The 22,356-nt window shown below is 43.2% G+C and overlaps 1 long non-coding RNA gene across 4 annotated transcripts in view; it reads left to right on the forward strand.

The window, feature by feature from the left end:
- The window catches only part of LOC112868720 (uncharacterized), a 143,292-nt gene that overhangs the window by 72,430 nt on the left and 48,506 nt on the right, over nt 1-22,356 (forward strand). For 3 of the 4 annotated variants that reach the window (XR_015243423.1, XR_015243424.1, XR_015243425.1), the window contains exons 4-8: nt 4,302-4,529; nt 4,825-5,090; nt 7,793-7,989; nt 14,671-14,847; nt 18,189-18,389. This is a non-coding gene — a long non-coding RNA (uncharacterized LOC112868720). Of the gene's footprint in view, nt 1-4,301; nt 4,530-4,824; nt 5,091-7,792; nt 7,990-14,670; nt 14,848-18,188; nt 18,390-19,468; nt 19,545-22,356 lie in introns of all 4 variants that reach the window. The other variant, XR_015243426.1, reaches the window with a different exon arrangement.

Consider the following 22,356-nt stretch of genomic DNA (forward strand, 5'->3'; position numbering starts at 1 on the left):
TTAATTTACACCTGCAATCCCTTTCGTTCTAAATCAGTGTCCTGATTAGAACAATATGATGTATGGTCAACCTCCTTAGGTTGAATACACTGCATAATTGTGGGAGGGCCAGGGAAAATTAGAGCAGGGCTCACCCAATCCTAAGTGTAGATACTTCATAAAATGCAGTCAGATCGACGTATTAGTGATTCAGGGCACACATCACGCCCTTGCCTTTGTTGAGCTCGTAGCTGACTGCAGTCAAGCCTCTTCCATGAAGCCACATCTTCCCTGGGTGGTACTGCTTTTGGTGGTTCTGGGGCATCTGTTCCTACTCACTTTCGTGGTGTTAGAATTCGACCCCTTGTCAAGAACTTCGTCGTCCAAAATGCTGCCTTAGCCCTTCTAATCTCCTGCTGTCTGAAGATAGAATCTTGCTTTTCTGTGTCATTTCCATGTTGTGATTAAAGATACTGCATAGGATAGCCTGGTGACGCATCATTTCTTTTCAGTTTGATCCCCATTCACATCCTGGGAGTCATTTCACATCTCAAACTCCCCTGCTTCTTGTCTGATAAGATCTCAGGAGAGGCCAGCAAACGCCTGTTGAAGCTTCAGATGTCTGATGCAGAGTGGCTTTCCCTAATTTATGCATCTAGATCTTGGAACAGAAAGAAAGAAAACACAGTTAAGTGTAATGTGACTTCTTAGTGAGTGTGCTTCTTTTTGGCCCCTGCGGGGCCTTGGAAATGGGATGACTGACACAGAATAGGTCAGTGCTCAATGAATATTTGTTGATCCAAGCATGATTTTTTATTTAAAAACAAGCAGAAGAGCTTGCTTGTGGCTCTTGCTGTGAATAAAAAGCCTATTTCTTTACACCTGTCAAGGACATCTGCTTAGGGAAGTCCCACACACAGCTTAGGTCCACACTGGAGTATGAATCGACTATTTGCTAATCATGTAAATATTATTGCTGAAACGAAAACATGATTGAAGCTGGAAGTGTGAACCGAATGCAGGAAATGCCAGCTCTTTAATGTAGGCAATTAATTAGACATCATCTTTACGTCTGGTGATGGGTCCCCGGGTGTTAATCAAATCAAGCATCACCAGCTGCCGAGCGAAGAGGCTCATTCAGGAAGCATTCTTTGCACCGAAGGGGAGAGGGAGGTGGTCCTGAGATGAATTTCCTGAGACCCCAAATTTCCTGAGACCCCAATAGCTAAAGACCCCTCTAGAAGAATTCTGGGAAACTGCTTTGTAGGCACATGTGTAAGAGATCACACACAAACACTGTTTTGAGTCAGCTGAAGTGGTAGAAAGGGCTACAAAGAACTGGGTTCCACTCCTGGTTCTGCTCTGTTCTAGCCTTGGAAATCCACGTGATCTGTCTGAGCCTTAGTTTCTTAAACTGTAAAACGGAGAAGACAACATCAACCTCGTGGGGCTTTTAGAAGGTTAAGAGACGATGTAGATGGCACCCAGGGCAATGCCCAGCCTGTAAGAAGGATTCCCCAAGGCAGGCAGGGTGGTAGTGATGGTGCTGGTTAGCCACCAAATGGGTTCTCATCCCCACTCTGCTGCCGATGTGACTTCTTGGACCTTGGACATACCCTTAACTTTCAGCACTTGCTCTTTAAGTCTCTGGAAAGGCAGGAGCAGGCTAGATGGTGCTCCAGGGCTAAGTGCCCATCATCCTGTGACAGACTAGGAATTGGGACAAGTCTATAATAAGTAGAATGAAATGTGGGGAAAACCCCACTGATACAGGGCAGGGTGGTCTCGTCAGCAAGGGTGATGCTCCGCTGGGTGTTCCTTTTTTCGTTCCACCCCCCTCCCCCCAGAGCAGGCTGGTGGCCACCTGCAGTGAGCCCTCCTCTCTAGTCCTCCCCACCACACCTGCCCGGCTGTCCTTACCAGCAAGGGGTGGCCCTGGAGAATATCTCTGCAGGATTGGTAGACACTCCACACCATGACAGGGCCACCTGGAAGGAAAAAGGACATTTTGGGAGGGAGGGACCTGTATTGAACCATTGGGATATTTATTTATTTATTTTAAAAGTTTGTTTATTTTGAGAGAGAAAGAAAGAGTGCACCAAGCAGGGGAGGGGGAAGACGGGGGAGGGAGAGAGAGAATCCCCAGCAGGCTCCACACTGTCAGTACAGAGCCTGATGTGTGGCTCCATCTCACAAACCGTGAGATCATAACCAGAACCAAAGCCAAGAGTCGGTGGCTCAACCGACTGAGCCACCCAGGCGCCCTGAACTACTGGGATATTTAAAATAACATTTCCTTTTCTTTGTTTTTCTTAATGCAAATTAATACATGGCTGATGTAGAGAGCTACAAACACAAAATAGTTGAAAGCTGTCACCATCAGCTACGTACATCCTTCCAGCCATTTACATATAAAACACAAATGACCTATAACACTACCACCCTATCTTAGACTCTACTCATTCAGGTGTCCCCCCCCCCCACACACTGCCCCCACTTCTACATCATTGCTGGTTTAACTTTTGCTGATCTCTGTTAATAGCAATGCCCTGGTTATTCAACAGAGGTCTTCAAAATAGGATGCTTGCCTCTAGGGCACCTACAAAGCAATCGATCTGGGAACAGGAAGAAAATTTTAGAATTTCTCTTGATATTTTTACCTCTTCTTTTTAAAATGGTGTGTGTGTGTGTGTGTATTTCAAAACATGTAAGAATATGTCTGGAGGTGGACTGTCCAGAGCTGGGATGGTGGCTCAAGGTTACCATCAGAGACTTAAAGCTCTTTCCAACTTTCTGCTCTTGTGCCTCATGTACAGGCCTTCGTTCTCAGGCTCACAGCCTCATGTTTTCCAGCTGGCTGCTTATGACCGTGCTTTACAATCTACATTCCAGGCAAGAATCACAGGAAAGAATGAAGAGCAAAGGGTGTTCTCCTAGTGAGTCTTTGCTTTTTATTCAACAAAGGGTATTTTCCTTCTCGTTGGGCAAACCAAGGAGAGGTAGCAAACTGAAAATTATCAGCCTCTCGGCCTGTGTGGCACTGGAAGTCAAGGGCATAGGGAATTGGGAATCGTTGGGGGCGTAGATAATCCATAGGGTCTGCCACAGTCCTCGCTCCAGGAAAACGCACGTACGTGTGCAGATGTGTGTGTGTGCACACAGCTTCTCCAGGCAATTTTAGGGACAGAAGGAGACATGCCCCATAGGGCCAAACTGAGAATGAATGGAAGCTCTGCTCAGCCAAAGCCAGGGAGCATGAAAGAAGCAACAGGAGAAGGAGATAGAAAAGAGAAGAGAAAGTAAAAAATATACAAATGGGAGTGGCAGACAGGGAAAGGAGAGTGGTTGTAAGCAGCAAATATTGTAATAGTAAAAAAGAAATACATTGGCAAAGAGAAATAAAAAGGAAAAAGCAATACTATGATGGGGAAAAGATAAACAGTCCTTTGGGTGTCTGAAGATACAGGGAGTGTACCCTCTCTGCCCCCACCAAAGGACCAGAAGTCAGCTCTCCAATGAAGAGTGGGAATGATGAAGGTGGTCATGGAGGAGGGGACCATTTAGTAAAAGTTGGGCCAAGTTCTGTTAACTTTTTTTAAATACATACATACATATATATATATATATATATATATGTATATTAAATACATGTATGTATTTATATATATATGTATTACATATATATATGTATATGTGTATTATTAGAGACAGAGCACAGGTTGGGGAGTGGCAGAGACAGAGGGAGACGCAGAATCCAAAGCAGGCTCCAGGCTCTGAGCTGTCAGCACAGAGCCCAACGTGGGTCTCGATCTCATGAACCATGAGATCATGACCTGAGCTGAAGTTGGACGCTTAACCGACTGAGCCACCCAGGCGCCCATGTTCTGTTCACTTCTATGGAACACAGTACATGCATTAGGACTTCAAAAGAGTTCTGTAGAAGGTTTGGTACCTTGGAGAGGTGAAGTCTCAGGGGGAATAGTCCAGCGGGATAAGCCCAGGTCTGTAGAATGCAGCCACATGGTGTTCCATCAGGTATTGTAAATAATTTCTAGTGGAGTTGATGGTGGCAGCTTGCAGCTAGTTGCCTGCATGTTTGTGGGAACTGATCACAGTGTTTGGATTAGGTATGTTGCAGATAATATGCAATTAAGCAGTAGAATCATTAGCAGGGTCCCTGAAACCATTCCATAGGACCTAGGACAAATTCTTCCCATTTGGGAAAATCATAGAGCCTCCAGTATCTTACACATTGTACATAGCAGAAACAAAACGTTTTTAAGAACAACACAGGTGTCTGAGCTGCATGTATTTTCCTCTAGGGAAGTTGGTGATATCAGAGGAGGACATCACTTTGGAAAATGAATTAAAAAGAAAGAAAGAAAGAAAATCGAGAAAGAGGAATCCCTGATATTTTCAGAGGAAGAAATACCTGATTGCTGAAAACAGTCCATATCCTGAACAGTTTCCTAGAAATGCAACTGGTTAATTTTTATAAGCCATTCCATGCATCAAACAGCAAGTTCTGATGCTTCCGATTGCCCAAAGAGGTAAGCGGTTTAAGTGAGTTGAATAGTTTTCCCAGTATCTGACTTGGAAGTCCACCTAAAGTAAATTTTTCTATGTACATGCCACCTGCTACCTGTCTCTTGTTACGAGGACACAAGCCTTGGTGAATTTGGGCCCCACACTTAGGATCTCACTTAACATTAATTATCTTCTTAAAGGCCGCATTTCCCAGTACAGTCACGTCAGGGCTTAGGACTTAGATATATGAAATGTTGGGGGTGGGGCACCATTCGGTCCATTGCAATCTGTTGGTACCTGTTTAACTCTGTTTCATAGTGTCTAATAACCCCAGCATTACATATGCTCAACATCATGTGACCCTGGTTCTGCAAGAAAGAATAATCATGCTGGTCATACAGTTTAAGAAGACAAAGAAATGTGTGCTCATTTTGGAAAACTTATCATCTTCTGCAACTCAGTAAGACAGAGACCCCAATGGAAAAGGGGCCAAGGTACAAGATCAAAATTCACAGAAAGGAAAAAGTACAAAAAGCTAACAAGAATATGAAGAGATGCTCAAACGCATTAGTTGCCAGAAAGATGTAAGTTGACAATGAGGTATCTGTTTAGATGTGCCAGACTGGCAAAACCGGGATAAGGCCAGTGTTGGCAGGGATACAGGAGCATGGGGGCCCTCACGCACTGCTGATGGGAATGTAAACTGGTGTAGAAATCCTGTGTGGGACTCTGGTGGTAAGAGCAGATGAGGTCTGTGAGTACCTCCTGACTCAGCAAATCCACTGTTGGTACATATCAAGAAGGGATTCTCACGGAGTTCCTAAGGGTCCTGTCTGAATAAGGTGACGAGGCATTGCAGCTCCCCTAGGACGATCACAGGGCGCACCTGCTGTCCTGGTGAAATTACTCATAGCACCCTTGTCACCCTCAAATGTGTTCACTCTGGGTACGAGGATTGCCCTCAAGACATACTTTTGGGGGTGGGTGTTGGAGGCAATTTGGGGACTGGATGGCAGAGTGTCCTGGGTTCATGCTCTTTAGAGAGAAGTACACACGAGATGTACTGAATGAAAAAGGAAACAGGTTTATAACAAGAAAAGCAACAATAGTTGCATGCCATTAAGACTCATGCATGTAAAACCATATGTTTTATTTTTTATTTTTATTTTTTTCATTTATTTTTTACTTAAAAAATTTTTTTAAACCATATGTTTTATAAGAACACAAAGTAACAAAAGGGGTTGCAGTATTGAAATGGTTGCCCAGGGGCACATGAAGAATGTCAGGGGAAGAAAAGGAAGGAAGGAAGGAAGGAAGAAATTGAGAGGGTTCTTCTTAGATTAAAAAATGATAACGAACCATTGAGAAGTACGATAAACTCGGACCACAGTATCTGAAATCGAAAAGTTGTACAAGAGTTCCATCAAGATAGATAAAATTGAAGAATTCTTTTAAGTATTCAGAAAGGTTACAGCTTTCTTGAGAAACTGGCATTTATTTGTTTGCTTATTTATTCTCTTAGGCTCTAAAAAGTATTTAAGTCTGCTTAATAAGTATCTTAAATAGGACAAAATAAACAAAAATAATTGAGTGAGGAAGGCAAAACAGAGAGTCTACAGAGCTAGGAAAGATAAAGCAAAGTTAAGTGTGAGGTTAATATCTAATATTCCTACCAAAAGGTCCTATAGAGTTTCTAGAGCTGAGTCTCTGCTTTGATGTTAAACTGCCCAAAAAAGAGACGGCCGTCACATACATGATCCATAATATCTGTAATAACAGCCACCACAAAATCACTCCAAGTATTAAACAGCCCAGCTGTTTCCCATTCTGAGAGCAGAGAGAAATTTCTCCCTTGGGCTCTCATAAGGAGGGCATTGTGTAATGGAATAGCGACCTAGAAACTTCATCTCCACAGAAAGACGCATTTTGAAGCCATGTTGAATATCTCAGTGCTAATTTACTCTAACAGAGTTCGGGCTCCTTGAATTTCTGCAAAAGAACTAGGTTTCATTTCCAGGGTACTTCAGAAAATGTTCCCGTGAATGCAGTAAACCTGTGTGGCCCACAGATGTTTGGGCTCCCCCACTTGGATAATAACCACAGAGCCATAAATTTCTGGTTATTACAGCGATAGCTGACGGAAGACAAAAGGGTTCTCTCTCCTCCCAGATTTTGCAAGTGCCCTTGCCTTTCTGCTCCTGAGTAGGGGGCGGAAGAGGAAGAGACAGTGTCTTCCTCTATCCCTTCCTGAAACAGCTTCAGCAGCAATTAAATTATTATGAACTAAAAACCAGACATAGTAGTTACCGCAGAGGCTGCCAGACGTAAATCTACTACGTGGAAACAGATGCCACCATAAGAGTGAAACCGGCAAAAGGCAATGCATAATGGAAGGCATCTATAGAAAGAATGCACTGTGAGAGAACAGCTCCAAATGGACATTTAGGGTGTGTAGGAGGTGGTATGGGGTGGTGGGGGGTGGTGTGGGTAGGAGAGGGAGAGAGGCAATCTAGTGTTGGGTACCTTCTGGGTTTGGAGCAAGGATAGTTCATCAGAGTGTTTGGAAGCCTAGTTGAAATAACCCCTAAGTCGTATCCAATTATATTTGATTTTTGTTAATGCTTATTTTATTTTTTTGAGAGAGAGGGAGCGTGAGCAAGCAGGGGAGGGGCAGTGAGAGGGGGACAGAGGATCTGATGTGGGCTCTGTGCTGACAGTGGAGAGCCCGATGGGGACTCGAACTCAAGAACCGCAAGGTCATGACCTGAGCTGAAGTTGGGTGCTTAACCGACTGAGCCCCCCAGGCGCCCTTCAGTTTGTTTTCATCAAGTGACCTCTGCTTATGAATTCAATTTTTGAGAGCCCCACAGAGGGAGGCATGAAAGATTAATGCCAGAATAGCTGTAATTATTGCTTGTATGTGACCCGGCAACTCAGCTTGTCAATAGGTAGAGACTTCTTAACCCCTCGAATATCGGCTGGCTTGCGACTTGATTTGGCTGATAGAATGTGGTGGAAGTCATGACGTGCCAGCTGTTTTTAAGTTTATTTATTTATTTTGAGAAAAAGAGCGTGTGTGCTCACGTGAGTAGAGAGAGAGAACCCCAAGAAGACACCATGCTGTCAATACAGAGCCAGACCCAGGGAACCAAGAGCCGGACACAACCGGCTGAGCCAACCCGGTGCCCTGTGATGTGCCTCTTCTGAGCCTAGATTCTCAAGAGGCCTTAAGTACTTTCTCCCCCTCTCTCTCTCTTAACATTTCGCTGAATATTGCATTGCACAGCCACCATGGAAACACGGCCAGGCCAACTTGCTCAGTGATGAGAAACAAAACTCATTTACTCACACCGTCCTGGCCGATCGCCAGACTGTGCTAGACGCATGTTACATCAGCCAGCCTGTGGCCCAAGCACCAGGTGAGTATGAGACCCTGAGCGAGCCCAGGAGAGATCAGCTGAGCTGCCCTGCTACCCTAGATATGTGAGCAAAACCAAATTCTGATGGTTTTCAGCCTCTGAGTTTGGGCATCCTTCCTCCACAGCAACCGCTAACCGACACAGGACGGCTCCCTGATAATAGCCCAATAACTAACAGAAAAATGTGTCTATTATAAATGGAAGAATCCAAACAAAAATATTAGAAATGAAAAACACCCAGCACACCTTGACATTCTGGTTTGTGTTTTGGGATCTTCTAAGCCAGGGAGCGTGGCAGCCCCTGAGTCTCTGAATAAGTAGACAAAATGTAGTTTCTGGACTTGGAACGTGGAGGACCAGACCCCACACGAGTGATCTTTAGACACTCTGCTTGGGATTCCCCGCATGGCTGCAAGGCGACAGCCATATGTCTCCCTTACAAATAAAGTGTCTGAAACTGAAGTTACCATGTCCCCACCTCCTTCTAGTTTACATGACAGAGGGTTGTTTTCTCTTAGAATATCTTAATTACTCCTAAATTGCTGTGCACCTGCTACTGTGAATTCTAGAACAGTTCCTTTCTTGGGGCACTGTTTTCCACTCTGCTGGTGTATGTCTCATCACCCCAGGGAAAGGAAGGAGGGATGCAGGCAGGCAAAAACACCTGTCACAAGCAAAGCCGGAAAATACCAGCTTTTAATTGGGTTCTACGGTGGTTTCTGTGGCCACTTCTGACCCCTGACATTTTCTCTTTGAGTTTTGTCATCAGTTTTATTTGGTTCGGCTTAATGTTTGCAGCAGGAAGGAGAGTCACAGCCAGACATGGCCCCTCTTTCCTGTGAATCACCAGCATCTGCTACACGGTGGCAGAGTCTCATTAGTACTGCTTCTGCTGGGCTGGCAGATCTTTTGAGAGGAGGTACCGGGGGCTCCGGGATTCTCTAATGACTCTTGGGGAGGTGCCAGAGGAGGGTTACTGTCTTGGGGAGGCCATTGTAAAAATGTGCCTGTCTGTGTCCTGCAAGAAATGAAAGAATCCTTTCGTTTGAGCCCAGTTACCAGACTTCTTAGGATAGCTATATTAGAAAATTAGTCCAAATTAGGATTCTGCTCATAAAACATCTAGTAATTTGGGGCATCTTTTTTGGAAGTTAAAAATGTTTTCACACTCTTTCTCCTTTTCAGAAATTAAAGAATTTGAGCATCATGGCATAATGGTTTTTGAGATGGGGCCAGAGTGCCTGGTTTTCAGGTATACTTGGATGGCTTCCTGGCTCTGACATGTGAACTCTATGCTTTGTGGCACATGGAGTAGCTTTTCTAAGACGTCGGTTCTTATCTATGCAGTGAGAATGGTATTAAATTTGCCATGAGGATTAATTTGTTTAAACGTGTATAATTCTTAGCATGCTTGGAGCATAGATGTAGATGGTAAATGAGTTCTTTTATGTTTCCTTCTTATCACCCTTCCTGACTTTTATTTTTTGTTTGTTTGCTTGATTTCTTGCTTACATACAGTATTTTTTACTCTGTAGAATAAAGGAAGAGTTTTTTGGAAAATAAGACGTTTATACGAATATCTGAAACTGTATTTTTTACCCAATAATCTCACTTAGGGGAATGTGTTCTGTAACAATGGCCCCAATTATTAAAAGTACAAAGGTGTATAGTCATAAAGAGATCCCATTGTTGCTTCAAAATGTCCTTCCTGGTCATTTTCCTGTTTATTTTTTTAAAAAGGGCACTTTCCTCACCCTCTCTCTCTTTTTAATCGTTTGTGCTATTTGCTACTTATTCTCATTATTGTTTCCATGCAGGCAGTAAATTCCTATCCCTTCAACAAATCGTTAAAAAATAGACCAGTATTAATTCCCCATGGGCTCAACATGAATCACTTCCTTCTAAAAAAGATTGTCAAACAGGCTTATTTCTTCAGGCTGCCGGTTTCCGGGGGAAGCAACACTGGATTATAACCCATCTTATATGGTTACATATCTATTGGGAGATATTTCATAATAATAAACTATGCTAGTCCTTCCTAATATTTGGAATGCAATGGTCTAAGAGCACACTAAGAAAACAGTCAAGAAGGCATTGGAAGTGAAGAAAAGGGAAATCATCTTGACCAGTGAATTGCTGCTTGTTCATCCCTATGCTGGGGTTGTCCAAGGTATTGCTTTTATAAAAACAAACAAAAAACCCTGCCAGCATTTTAATCCCCCATTTCCTGAAAAGGAAACTGAAGCTCCAACATTTCAGATGGCTTGCCTGAACACCAAGAATTTAAACAAAGGGCTGCTTGACTTGAAAATCCATGTTCTTTTGTTTGTTTTTTTAATTTTTAAAAAATATTTATTTATTTTTGAGAGAGAGAGGGAACGAGTGAGGGAGGGGCAGAAAGCAAGGGAAACACAGAATCCAAAGCAGGCTCCAGGCTCTGAGCTGTCAGCACAGAGGCCGACGTGGGGCTTGAACTCATGAACCGCGAGATCATGACCTGAAGTTGGATGCTTAACTGAGCCACCCAGGAGCCCTTAAGATCCATATTCTTCCTTCTATTCCCAGCTGCCTCCAAAGCAGTGATTCTTACATTGGCTATACATTGGACTCATTTGGAAAGCTTAAAAACAATAGCAATGCCCAACACAATACTGAAAAAGAGCAAAACTGGAAGACTCCTACTACCCAATGTCAAGACTTATGGTAAACTTTCAGTAATCAAGACTGTGTTCATTGGTGAAACAAGAGACACATATATCAGTGGAACAGAATAGAAAACCACAAAATAGACCCACACAGATAGAATCAAGTGACGTTGACAAAGGAGCAAAGGCGATGGAATGGATTAAAGATGAACTTTTCAACAAATGGCACTAGAAAAACTGGACGTCCATGTAACAAAATTTAAAAAAAGTGAACCTTGTCCCAGATGTTACACTTTTATAAAAATAAACTCAAAATGGATCATAGATCTAAATGTAATATACAGAACTTTCAAACTGATAGAATAAAACGCAGGAGAAAGGCTATGTGACCTTGAGTTTGATGATGAATTTGTAAGTATATGATGCAAAGCATGATTTGTTAAAGAAAAACTGAGAAAGTGGACTTCATTAAAATTAAAAACTGTGAATGCACTGTAAAAGAAAAGCTAAGGACACGCCACAGACTGGGAGGAAATATTTCCAAACACATACCTCATAAAGGTCCTCTATCCAAACTATTCAAATGACCCTTAAAACGTGACAGGAAGAAAACAATCAAATTTTTAAATGGTCAAAAGAGCCGAACAGATGCTTCACCAAAGAAGAGAAACAGATGGAAAAATGATCATGTGAGAAAATATTCAACATCGTTTGTCATTAGGGGATTACAAATTACAACAATAATGAGATAACACTACACATATATTATAATGCCTGAAATTTAAAACCTGGCATCAATTGCTGATAAGGATATGGAACAAGAAAGAAGTCTCATTCACTGCTGGTGGGAGTGCAAGATAGTATAGACGCTTTGGGAGATAGTTTGGCACTTTCTTTTTTTTTTTTTTTTTTAAATTTTTTTTTTTTGAACGTTTATTTATTTTTGGGACAGAGAGAGACAGAGCATGAACGGGGGAGGGGCAGAGAGAGAGGGAGACACAGAATCGGAAACAGGCTCCAGGCTCTGAGCCATCAGCCCAGAGCCCGACGCGGGGCTCGAACTCACGGACCGCGAGATCGTGACTTGGCTGAAGTCGGACGCTTAACCGACTGCGCCACCCAGGCGCCCCAAGTTTGGCACTTTCTTACAGAGATAGGTGTAGTCTTTATCATTTAGTGATTGAATTACCACTATTTACTGATTTGAAAACTTAAGTCACCATTTTGAAAATTTATACCTGGGGATGCCTCAGTGGCTTAGTCAGTTTAGCGTCCGACTTCGGCTCAGGTCATGATCTCGTGGTCCATGAGTTCGAGCCCTGCATCAGGTTCTGTGCTGACAGCTCAAGCCTGGAGACTGCTTCAGATTCTGTGTCTCCTCTCTCTGCCCCTCCCCTGCTCATTCTCTCTCTCTCTCTCTCTCTCTCTCTCTCTCTCTCAAAAATAAGTGTAAAAAAAAAGAAAGAAAATTTATGTCCGTACAAAAAAAACATTCATGAGAATGTTTATAGCCACTGTATTTATAATTTCCCAAGCTAGAAGCAACCAAGAGGTCCCTCAGTAGGTGAATGGGTACATCTATACAATGGAATATTATTAAAATAATAAAAGCAATGAACTATCACACCACAAAAAAAGACATGAATGAATCTTAAATGCAACTTGCTAAGTGAAGGAAGCCAGTGAAAAGGCTCCATATTATATGATTCAAATTCTATGACATTCTGGAAGAGGCAAAACTATAGAAATGATAGAAAGATCAGTGGTTTCCAGAGGATTTTTTAGGGGAAGAGGAAAGGGTTGAATAAGTGAAGCACAGAAAACTATTTAAGACAGTGGGACTATTCTGTATGATAGCTGTAATGGTGGATATATGATACTATGCATTTGTCAAAACCCATAGGACTTTATAGGACAAAGAGGAAATTTTATGCAAATTTGAAAAAGTTATTTAGTAGATCAGGATCCCGGGATGAAGTGCAGAATTGTGACGGAACAGTGTATTACAAATACATTGAACAGCCTCACTGAAGATACAGAGGAGAAGAGGTGCTGACCTAAGTAACCTTGGAAATGAATGGATGGAGTCTAATACTAAAGGCAGAAGGAACTGTCCATAAGTCTGTACTGTAGTTGATAAACTTCCCATGAGGGTCCAGGTTAACAGTTCTGATACCACTACATACTGAAATTCATCAGTGAAGTAAACAGACAATGATGGGAGCCAAGTTTCTCAGTGTGGAGTAGGAAATTACAGAAAAGCAAGAGGAAGAGTGGAAACATCCCTGTGATAATTGGATTAGAGTTGGAGACATCAATATGGACTCATATTAGCTTAATGTAGAGGAAGACAGTTCCATACAGAAGTACTTACAGGTAAGTATATATGCATCGGTTATTATGCACACACATAATTTCCTCGTTTTGTCAATGGAAAGAGTTTAGGAACGATGACATCTCTGTAGCAGTGAGCACACCCAGCATACAGATCGTGGCTTCTAATACCATTCTTCAACAAAAGGAACCAGGACTTAGATAAATGGCTGATTCTAGGACTAGGGTAGGAAATAAATAAGATGAACACAGAGCATCATATAGTGGCCAAAAGTAAGAAAGTGCTCAGAAAAACACCACCACTACCACAAAGGGATATAGGGCCAATGAAAGAACTCCCAATGGCCAAAGCTGGAACACTGGAGCAGCAAAATAATTACAGTAGTATTGGATTGAAATCCAAAGTAGAAAATAAATGAATATAATATAAATAAATGGAAGAAAATAGACAAATTTCCTCTATCAAAGAACTCTAAAAATTTCTTGTAAATCCTAAGCCCTCAAGGAGCTGGAATATAACCCTGAAGTGTGGGTTGCACATGGTGACTTCCTTCAGAAGAGTACAGTAAGAAAAAAGGGACAAAAGACTAACTTTGTCCTGGAGAAGCCTGACAAACACTAGCTCAGCCAAAAGATTAGGGTCAACGTTGCTAGTGACAAGGCAGGTCAACATACGTGCCCTTGATCTGGTGCGATGAGAATGGTTTCATCTCACTGGTGTTCTTCTCAAAAGCACATAACCCCAGTCTGATCATGAGAAAAACATCAGACCAATCCCCACTGAGGGACATTCTGCAAAATATCTGGCCAGTACTTAAAACTATCAGTGTCATTAAAAACAAGGCAAGTCTGTGAAACTCTTGCAGCCCAGAAGAACCTCAGGAACTATGACAACTACATGTAATGTGGCATCCTAGATGGAATCCTGGGATACAGAAAGCAAACTAGGGAAAAACTACAGAAATGTGAAAAAAGTACGGGCTTCAGTTAATAAAAATGCATCAGTATTAGCTCAGCAATTGTAACACATGTACCAGACTCCTATAAAATGTTAATAATAGGGGGAAATGGCTAGAAGGTATATGGCAAATGTCTGTAGTCTCTTTGCAATTTTTTCCATAACCCTAAAGCTGTTCTAAAGTCAAACGTTTATTGAAAAGAATTGGCTAATGCCTTGTACTACCCTGAGATTCTGATTCCATCTAGTGTGTGGCCCAACCCTCAAGACTTTAAAGAGCTGCCCAGGTGATTCCAGTATGTCTCCAGCAAAGTACTCTAAAGGAAGGGATGGAATTTCCCTTCTCCTGCCTTGTCTAATTGTAATAAATGCTCTGACCTTGTGCTTGGTAAATAGCCTTAATGATTCTGGTTGTTTGAATAGAGCAAAGCTTCAAGCAGACAGCCAGTGTTCTGGAACTTGGAAAGTGATACTTTTCCTTAAATGAAAAATCTTGTCCAAGAAGCTTTAAGTACCGTAAACAGTTTAGGAAAGTGGTGAAGGGCAGACTGTACCAAACGGATTGTCCATTTAAACGTGGGCACGGTGGGAATGCCTTCCATGTCCTTCTGCTGGGCTGCACCATGTGTACATGGTGGGAAGCTGTCCCCGAAGTTTTAGGTGCCACGGGTTTGGCTTTCATGAGATAGCAGGCCTATTCTCCAGGGTTTGGTTGTGACCTGTACGATAAAAGAGTCACTTGCTGGGGAGTGCGGCTTAAGGGCTCAGGGACTGTGAACTGAAGCCACCTGTCTGATTTTCTTTGCAGGGAACCTGGCAGCAAAGGTTCTTGGGGGGGTCTCATCTGGTGCTGGAGATAATTGGCTCCCCCAGTCGGTAAGGAAGGGATCCTCCTGACCCAGCACCTAGACCAACCTCTGTTGGAAGAGACGGAGCTTGAGAGGCATCCCGTCCTCACGCACAATCATGGTGCTAATCAAAAGTGGCGAGACTGTATTTTCAGACTTGCACTGTTTGCTTAAAACCACAACAGGCCAGGAAATTGCTTCACGTACATAAAGGGATAAAAAAGATTTATTTTCCCCATCATTTTTCTTGCTCAGAAATAGTTGTTAGTAGACATTTCTTCTTTTTTTAAAAACCTGTAGAAATATTAACCAACCGGAAAATAATTATTGATTCTTACACTATGCTAGGCACTGAGGGAGACTTGTAAAAAGTTAAAAAAAAATTATAATAGTGGCCTTTAAAAATTTTTTTATTTCTGAGAGAAATAGCACACAAGCAGGGGAGGGGCAGAAAGAGAGAGAGAGAGAGAGAGACAGAGAGAGAGAAAATATCCCAAGCAGGCTCCACACTGCCAGCACAGACCTCAAGGTGGGACTCAAACTCATGAACTGTAAGATCATGACCTGAACTGAAATCAAGCGTCAGATGCTCAATGGACTGAGCCACCCAGGTGCTCCTAAAAAAACTGATAGTGACCTTCTATTCTTTCCTCTAAATGATGCTTCAGTGTGTATTGAGTAACAGTAACTATAGATTTAAATTTTTTTAATGTTTATTTTTGAGAGAGAGAGAGAGACAGACAGAACATAAGCAGGGGAGGGGCAGAGAGAGAGGGAGACATGGAATTCAAAGCAGGCTCCAGGCTCTGAGCTGTCAGCACAGAGCCCGATGTGGGGCTCGAACTCACAGACTGCAAGATCATGACCTGAGCTGAAGTCAGACGCTTAACCGACTGAGCCACCCGGGCGCCCCTGGACACTAGAGATTAAAAAAAAATGAAACAAAAATCTAGGATCGGTTTCCTTTATTAAGTGGCCTATTAAGTAGTCCAAGAACTTACTGTCTAAGAGGTTCCCAACTGGGGATAATTTGCTCCCTAGGGGATATGTGACAGTGTCCAGAGAAATATTTGGTTGGCCCTACTGAGATGGGTGGGGAATGCTACTGGCATGTAATGAGTGGAGACCAGTGATGCTGCTAAATCTCTTCCAATGCACAGGACACCCTCCAACAGCATAGAACCACAATGTTACTAGTGCCAAGACTGAGACACCCTGCAAACCCAATGGGCTCTTCCTTAAGAGCACTCTGCAGGTGCAAATTAACAAAGCGAGCCTTAAAGCCACCCCCTGCCTTCCCTTTCCCCAGTGGGCTTGGAACAGGGGAGGGTCCGTAGCTGAGGGGTGAAGAAAGGGTATGGGCCATGCCATCCAGGCGGGGCTTGGTGGCCCCGTTTCAGAGGATGGTCATCAGTTCTGTCGTCAGGTCCCAGCATTTTAACTGTGACAGCACGGGACAGAGGGCACGTCCAGTTAAGTCTCGCTGTTCCACAGATGACCTGAGCCCTTCTCCTTTCTGCTGCAAGCAGCCAGGTTTCCAGTCAGCCCCCAATGTGCAGAAGGCTATTCAAATACAGCTCACCTTTGAACAGCACGGGGCCACTTATACGTGGATGTTGTCAGTAAACACAGGACAGTGCTGTGAATGTATTTTCTCTTATGACTGTCTTAGGAGCATTTTCTTCTCTTTAGCTTATTTTATTTATTGATCAATCGATAGATCTATAAAGCTACTTGCTTTATCTATCTGTAACATAGATAACATAAAATACGTGTTCATCGACTGTGTATGTTATCTGTATATGGCTTCTGTTGACCAGTAAAGTTTTGGGAGAGTCAGAAGTTGGTGAAGGATTTTTGAGTGTGTGGAAATTCTGCCCCCCCTAACTCTGCTGTTCAAGGGTCAATTGTAATATTACTGAAAGTCAATGACACTCTTAAAATGTAAACCTAACATTGGCTCCGAAGTTGAAACTACTATAATACTTTTCTTTTGTCTTACCATGTGTAAGTATTAACTATAAGTTTAAATTTTTTTCATGTTTGTTTATTTTTGAGAGAGAGAAAAAGAGAATGTGGGAGGGGCAGAGAGAGGGAGACACAGAATCTGAAGCAGTCTCCAGGCTCTGAGCTGTCAGCATAGAGCCCTACCCAGGGCTCGAACTCAAAAACCTCAAGATCACAACCTGAGCTGAAGTTGGACACTTAACTGACTGAGCCACCCAGGCGCCCCAAGTTTAAATTTTAAAAGTGGCCCTGCAACGATGCTGTTGAATATTGCCACTAGCCACATGTGGCTACTTAAAATTGAAAATTCATTCTGCAACCACACCAGTCATATTAAAAGCACTCAGTAGCCACATGTCCCTAGTGGCTACTGAACTGGACAATGTGGACAAAGAACATTTCTGTTACCATAGAAAGTTCTACTGAACAGCCCTGCCTTATAAGCCATTTCTAAGGATCCTTGCCAGTGTATACAGTTACTGCTAAAAAAAAAAAAAAAAAGGCTTGTTTTCTAGCAGCTAAGGTACCAGGGCAAATGCTTTGCATGATGTCGTCATTGTCTGTTAAAAGACAGACATGTTCTGCTGGGAGGGACCATCTTTTGTCAGACAGGCAATTTGGGGAAGGGTTTCTGTGATGGATGCTGGGTAATGTATCAGATGATTGAAACTGATTTTCCAGAAGGCGTAACGATGTAAAATTCAAGTAGATAACCTCTGTAAGGCATTTCTGATCTAAGTCAAGTGTGTATTGTTAAATATTAATTCCATTAAGGTATGTCAGCAGGGAATTAAGATATGTGACCCAAATATATTTCTTTCTAGTAATTGAGTGTAATAGCAAACTAACGCTCAGTGGATCTTAACTGGGGGTAAGTCAGGGAGGAGGGAGGATCAGAAAGTCCTGGGAGCCCCTACAAAATGCATACGTTGCCCCCACGTAGGGTTTGCCAGGATGGTGGGGCGGGTGGTTGGGGAGGGAAGGTCTTGCACACGTATATTTTCACAATGTTCCCCGTGTAAGTCCACTGTACCCAATCTAGATGAGTATTCTTTAGAGATAATAAAGATAAATAATTGGGGCACCTGGGTGGTTCAGTCGGTTAAGCGTCCAACTTCTACTCAGGTCACGATCTCACAGTCTGTGAGTTCGAGCCCCGCGTCGGGCTCTGTGTGGACCGCTCGGAGCCTGGAGCCTGCTTAGGATTCTGTGTCTCCCTCTCTCTGACCCTCCCCTGTTCGTGCTCTGTCTCTCTCTCTCTCTCTCAAAAATAAATAAACAATAAAAAAATATTTTTAAAGATAATTAATTTGCCTCTTTTCCCTTGTGTGATGGGGGGTGTGGCTTAAAAAAAGATCTCTGGGCTCCACTTCTAGATAGGATTCTGTGCCCTTTGGGTGAGCCTGTTCTCTCTCACTGTCCTTCTTTCAAAAGACTCACTGGTTGTTCCTGGCTACCTCTTCCCTCTAAGACCTTTAGGATGATCCACTGGCTTTGGAACAACTGCCTGTGACATTTCCTTCCAGTATCAGGTATCTGTCTCCAGCAAACCTGTGCAAGCTGAGTATCACCATCTGGTCCTGGATGCATTTTGTTATCAGTGCTGGAAGTGATGATACGGTATGCCGCTGTCATGTGCCCAGAGGATGCAGGGGCCAGAGAGGACACTCAGGTAAGGAAACTCAGGAGCCCCATTTGTATTTTTTGCTCAGGTTTGAAGGGAACACTTCCACAGGAGGTTGGGCCCTGGGTGTGTGAATGGGGCTAACCATGTTCTCAAAAAATACCCCTTGCACATCTGTTTACATTGAGAGTTCAGAGTTTGGTCCTAGACTTCAGCTCATTTTTGTTAAGATTAGAAGGCTATTATTAACTATAGAGAAGCCTAACACTCCATCAGATTGAGAGCCAGCTCTGATGACAGATGGAAGACTTCAACACCCTTATCCTAACCCCCTTTTAAAAGGGAACTTAAGGGGCTCCTGGGTGGCTCAGTTGTTTGAGCAACTGACTCTTGATTTTGGCTCAGGCATGATCCCAGGGTCATAGGATCGAGCCCTGTGTTGGGCTCAGTGCTGAGCATGGAGCCTGCTTCAGATTCTCTCTCTCTCTCTCTCTCTCTCTCTCTCTCTCTCTCTCTCTCTCTCTCACACACACACACACACACACTCTCTCTCTCTCTAAAAAAAACAACTGAAATTTCACTCCAATTTTCAAAGCATATTAGCTCTGAAAGAACCTTTGTGGGTTTTTCACTTTTGTTTTCTCTGGGAATGCATTTATTTATTTATTTATTTACTTACTTACTTACTTACTTATTTACTTACTTAGTTATTTTGGGGGGATGGACAGAGAGAGAATTCCAAGCAGGCTCCACACTGTCAGCAAGGACCTCTACGTGGGCCTCAACCTCAGGAACAGTGAGATCATGACCGGAACCGAAATCAAGAGTTGGATGCCTAGATGACGGAGCCACCCAGACGCCCCGATGCATATAAAATAGCCCTACTCCAGTCCGTATTTTCCTCATCCTGGGGTTCAGATTTTCCTTTGGCAGAAATCCAGTTTTCCCTACGATAAGTAAAACGCTGATCACTTGGGATTTTGAAAGCATAAGGTGGGACTCCTATCACTGGGAACCTATCCAGAATATGAAGTCCTTGATGGCATGTTGCACAACATATGACATAAGCAAGAAACCTTCCAGCAGCCCCGGCAAATGTCCAACCCTACCTTCCCTTATCCCTTTAGGGCAGCAGCACTGTCGTTTGTGAAAGTGAAAAGAAGGTATGAAATCAGGAGACGGGAACAGACTGTAAATCAGCAGGTTTGGTTCCTTCTCTACGGAGTCTTTGTGGGTGTTTCTCCTTTGAGTTTTCCAGGGCTGGAGACCTCAGAGGCATGAAATGCCCTAAGGTTGTAGAAGCCCATCAGGGTTTGTCTTTTTAGAATACCCAACTAAAATGGAGAATCTTAAAGTATGTATAGTTTTGGCTTAAAAATTTCACTACTCTCTTGGAAGGAATGAGGGAAGGCAGATAGAGAGGGAGGAAGCATGGATGGAAGGAAGGGAGGGGGGAGGGAGGATGGATTGGAGGGAGGGAAGGAGGAAGGAATGAAAGAAGGGAAAAGAACTCCAGAGTGGCTTGCTGAAACTACGTCATTCATTAGCAAATGTAACTGTTACGCACCAGACAATATGGTAGGTTGTGGAGATGTGGCATGAAAAAAATATATTTGATCTTTGTCCCCATCCTCCGCACAGGGCTCCTAAAATCCTTGGAATTGCATTCCTTTGGCAGCACTATACTAAAATCCTTGGAATTTCCTGAGTCATAAGTGTCTTTTGTGTGCTAAAGAGGTGACTAAATACGGGTCCTTAGATAGCATTGGGGGGGAACCCACCAGTGAGAGAGCTCCATCTGTCAGCCTGGCCTCCAACCCCAGGCAGAAGAGAGGGGCTGGAGGTTTAATTCAATCCCCAGTGGCCTGTGATTTAGGAAATCCGAAACTAGAGTTTCCAATTCGGAGCCTCATAGCCTCCGAAACTACAAGGCTAGAGGTGCTCTGAGGTTGGTGAAGACATTGATTTGCTGGGAGGGTGGGCACTCAGAAGCTATAGAAATTCTGGATCCCCCACCTCTCACCACTGTCCCTCTGTACCTTGCCCAATGCACCTCTTCCATTTGGCTCTTCCTGAGTTACATCCCTTATAATAATAAAACGGTAATAGAAATTAGCTTTCCTGAGTTCTGGCAAATGACTGAACCTGAGCAGGAGTCATGGGACCTTAACTAATAAAAGCACAGTTCACTTAAATAAATGCCGGGTTTATGTTTGTCTGGTAGGTTGATTTTTGTTTTAATAGAGTGGACGCTAAACCAGCCATTTAGCTGCTGCTTAAGAAGGTCGCCCTGGTTAACAATGACAAAATCACTGCATAGAATGCTTATCTTGGTAGCTCCATTGGCAGGAGAGAGTCTACTCTGTGAGGGGAAGAGATGGGGAACTGGGACATCAGGTCTGTTTAATAGCATTTGGAATCGCAATTTCAGTTGCCAAAGCAGTCTTCTTACCCATTACAGTTCTGGCATTAATACTATATTCCAGGCTTTGAAGATGCATTAATAGCCCAGGATTTAATCCAACAGGATACATGCTGATGAGAGACTGATAAATGTTGCAGAAAGTCATTGTCATTACCTTGTTTTATGGGTGAGATAGAACAGGATAGGAGCACTTGGAAGCTGCCTAGACCATGTTTCCTTTCATGACCAGCATTCGTTCGTTACTGATCTTTTCATGTGAGCCCACCCCAGCACCTCCCCAAAAATCTGTCACAAGCCAAGTTTCCCTGTTGATGAATGTCTTGTAAAAAGATATACATTTATAAGTTTGTGGCCTTTCCTAGGAGTTACGTTGAGCCTCCTTTCTTCCTCATTTTGCTTCCCAAAGCCATTACTGAAATAAAATTAGGATGGCCACACCAGACTGTCAGAGATAGTTTCAGCCTGTATATTCATTGATCCGTAGATACGAGGGAAACTTTTCTCCAAAGACAGTGTGTGATGACCCCTCAGGGGAATTGGTGAGGGGCGCCTTCATCCTTGATCATTAACCTTTAGAGATAAAAGCAATTTCAAAGGTCATTTGCCCCCTAATGCTATAGGAGAGGAAACTGAGACCCAGAGATATTAGATGGGAAACTTTGCTGAGAACACAGCTTGTGTTCGTATATTGGGGCTGCCATAGTAGAGGACAGCATACCGAGTGGCATAAACAACAGAAATTTATTGTCTCCCACTTGCGGCAGCTAGAAGTCCAACATCAAGGTGTTGGTAGGATTGGGTCCTTCTGAGGGCGAGAAGGGACAAAGCTGTTCCCGGTGTCCCTCCTTGGCCTTGTCAATGGCTGTCTTTTCCCCATGTTTAGTCACATCATCATGACAAAATGATTTGAGGAGAATTAGATGCAGGATTGGCAATGGCTCTACCAAAGCCTCATCACAGGACATCTAGAAGGAAAGGTGTCTCTGTCCAATCTTCTCTTTTTACAAGTACATCAGTCAGACTGCAGTGGGGCCCATCCTCATGACCTCATTTTAACTTGATTACCTCCATAAAGACCCTATTTCCAAATGAAGTCACATTCCAAGGTGCTGGTGTTTAGGACTCCAGCATGGGAATCGGGGTGGGGGGGGGGTTGGGGGTGCACAATTCACCCCATAACAAGAGCTGCCTAAACAGTAGCTAGAACCTCGGTCTTCTGATGCCCTTGTCCGTTTCTTCCCCTCTTGCACCACGTGCCCTTTCATATTCTCGTTACTGCGGAGATGTTTGCTTTTTGCACAGAGGCAGGATACAGGGGTGTGGTCAGAAGCTTCCATTTTCTCAGACATTTCAAGTGATTCAGTTTAGGAGAATATCAGGTCGAGTTACGTTCAGAGGAGTGAGGATGCTTATTAACACAGCCCAAAAAGAATCATCTTGGGGGTAAGCAATGAATTTTTTAGTATTCTGTGGCTGATGGTGTTGAATCTTTTCAGCGAGAGATGAAGTTCTCCCAGACTTGTTCCACAAACTGCAGCTGATACTATCACACTGTGATGATAAATGTGTTTGTCCAGTAATTTTCCTCTT

Source organism: Puma concolor, chromosome D4 (assembly GCF_028749965.1).
Source record: "Puma concolor isolate L17-30 chromosome D4, mPumCon1.1.hap2, whole genome shotgun sequence".
NCBI classification, from domain to species: Eukaryota; Metazoa; Chordata; class Mammalia; order Carnivora; family Felidae; genus Puma; species Puma concolor.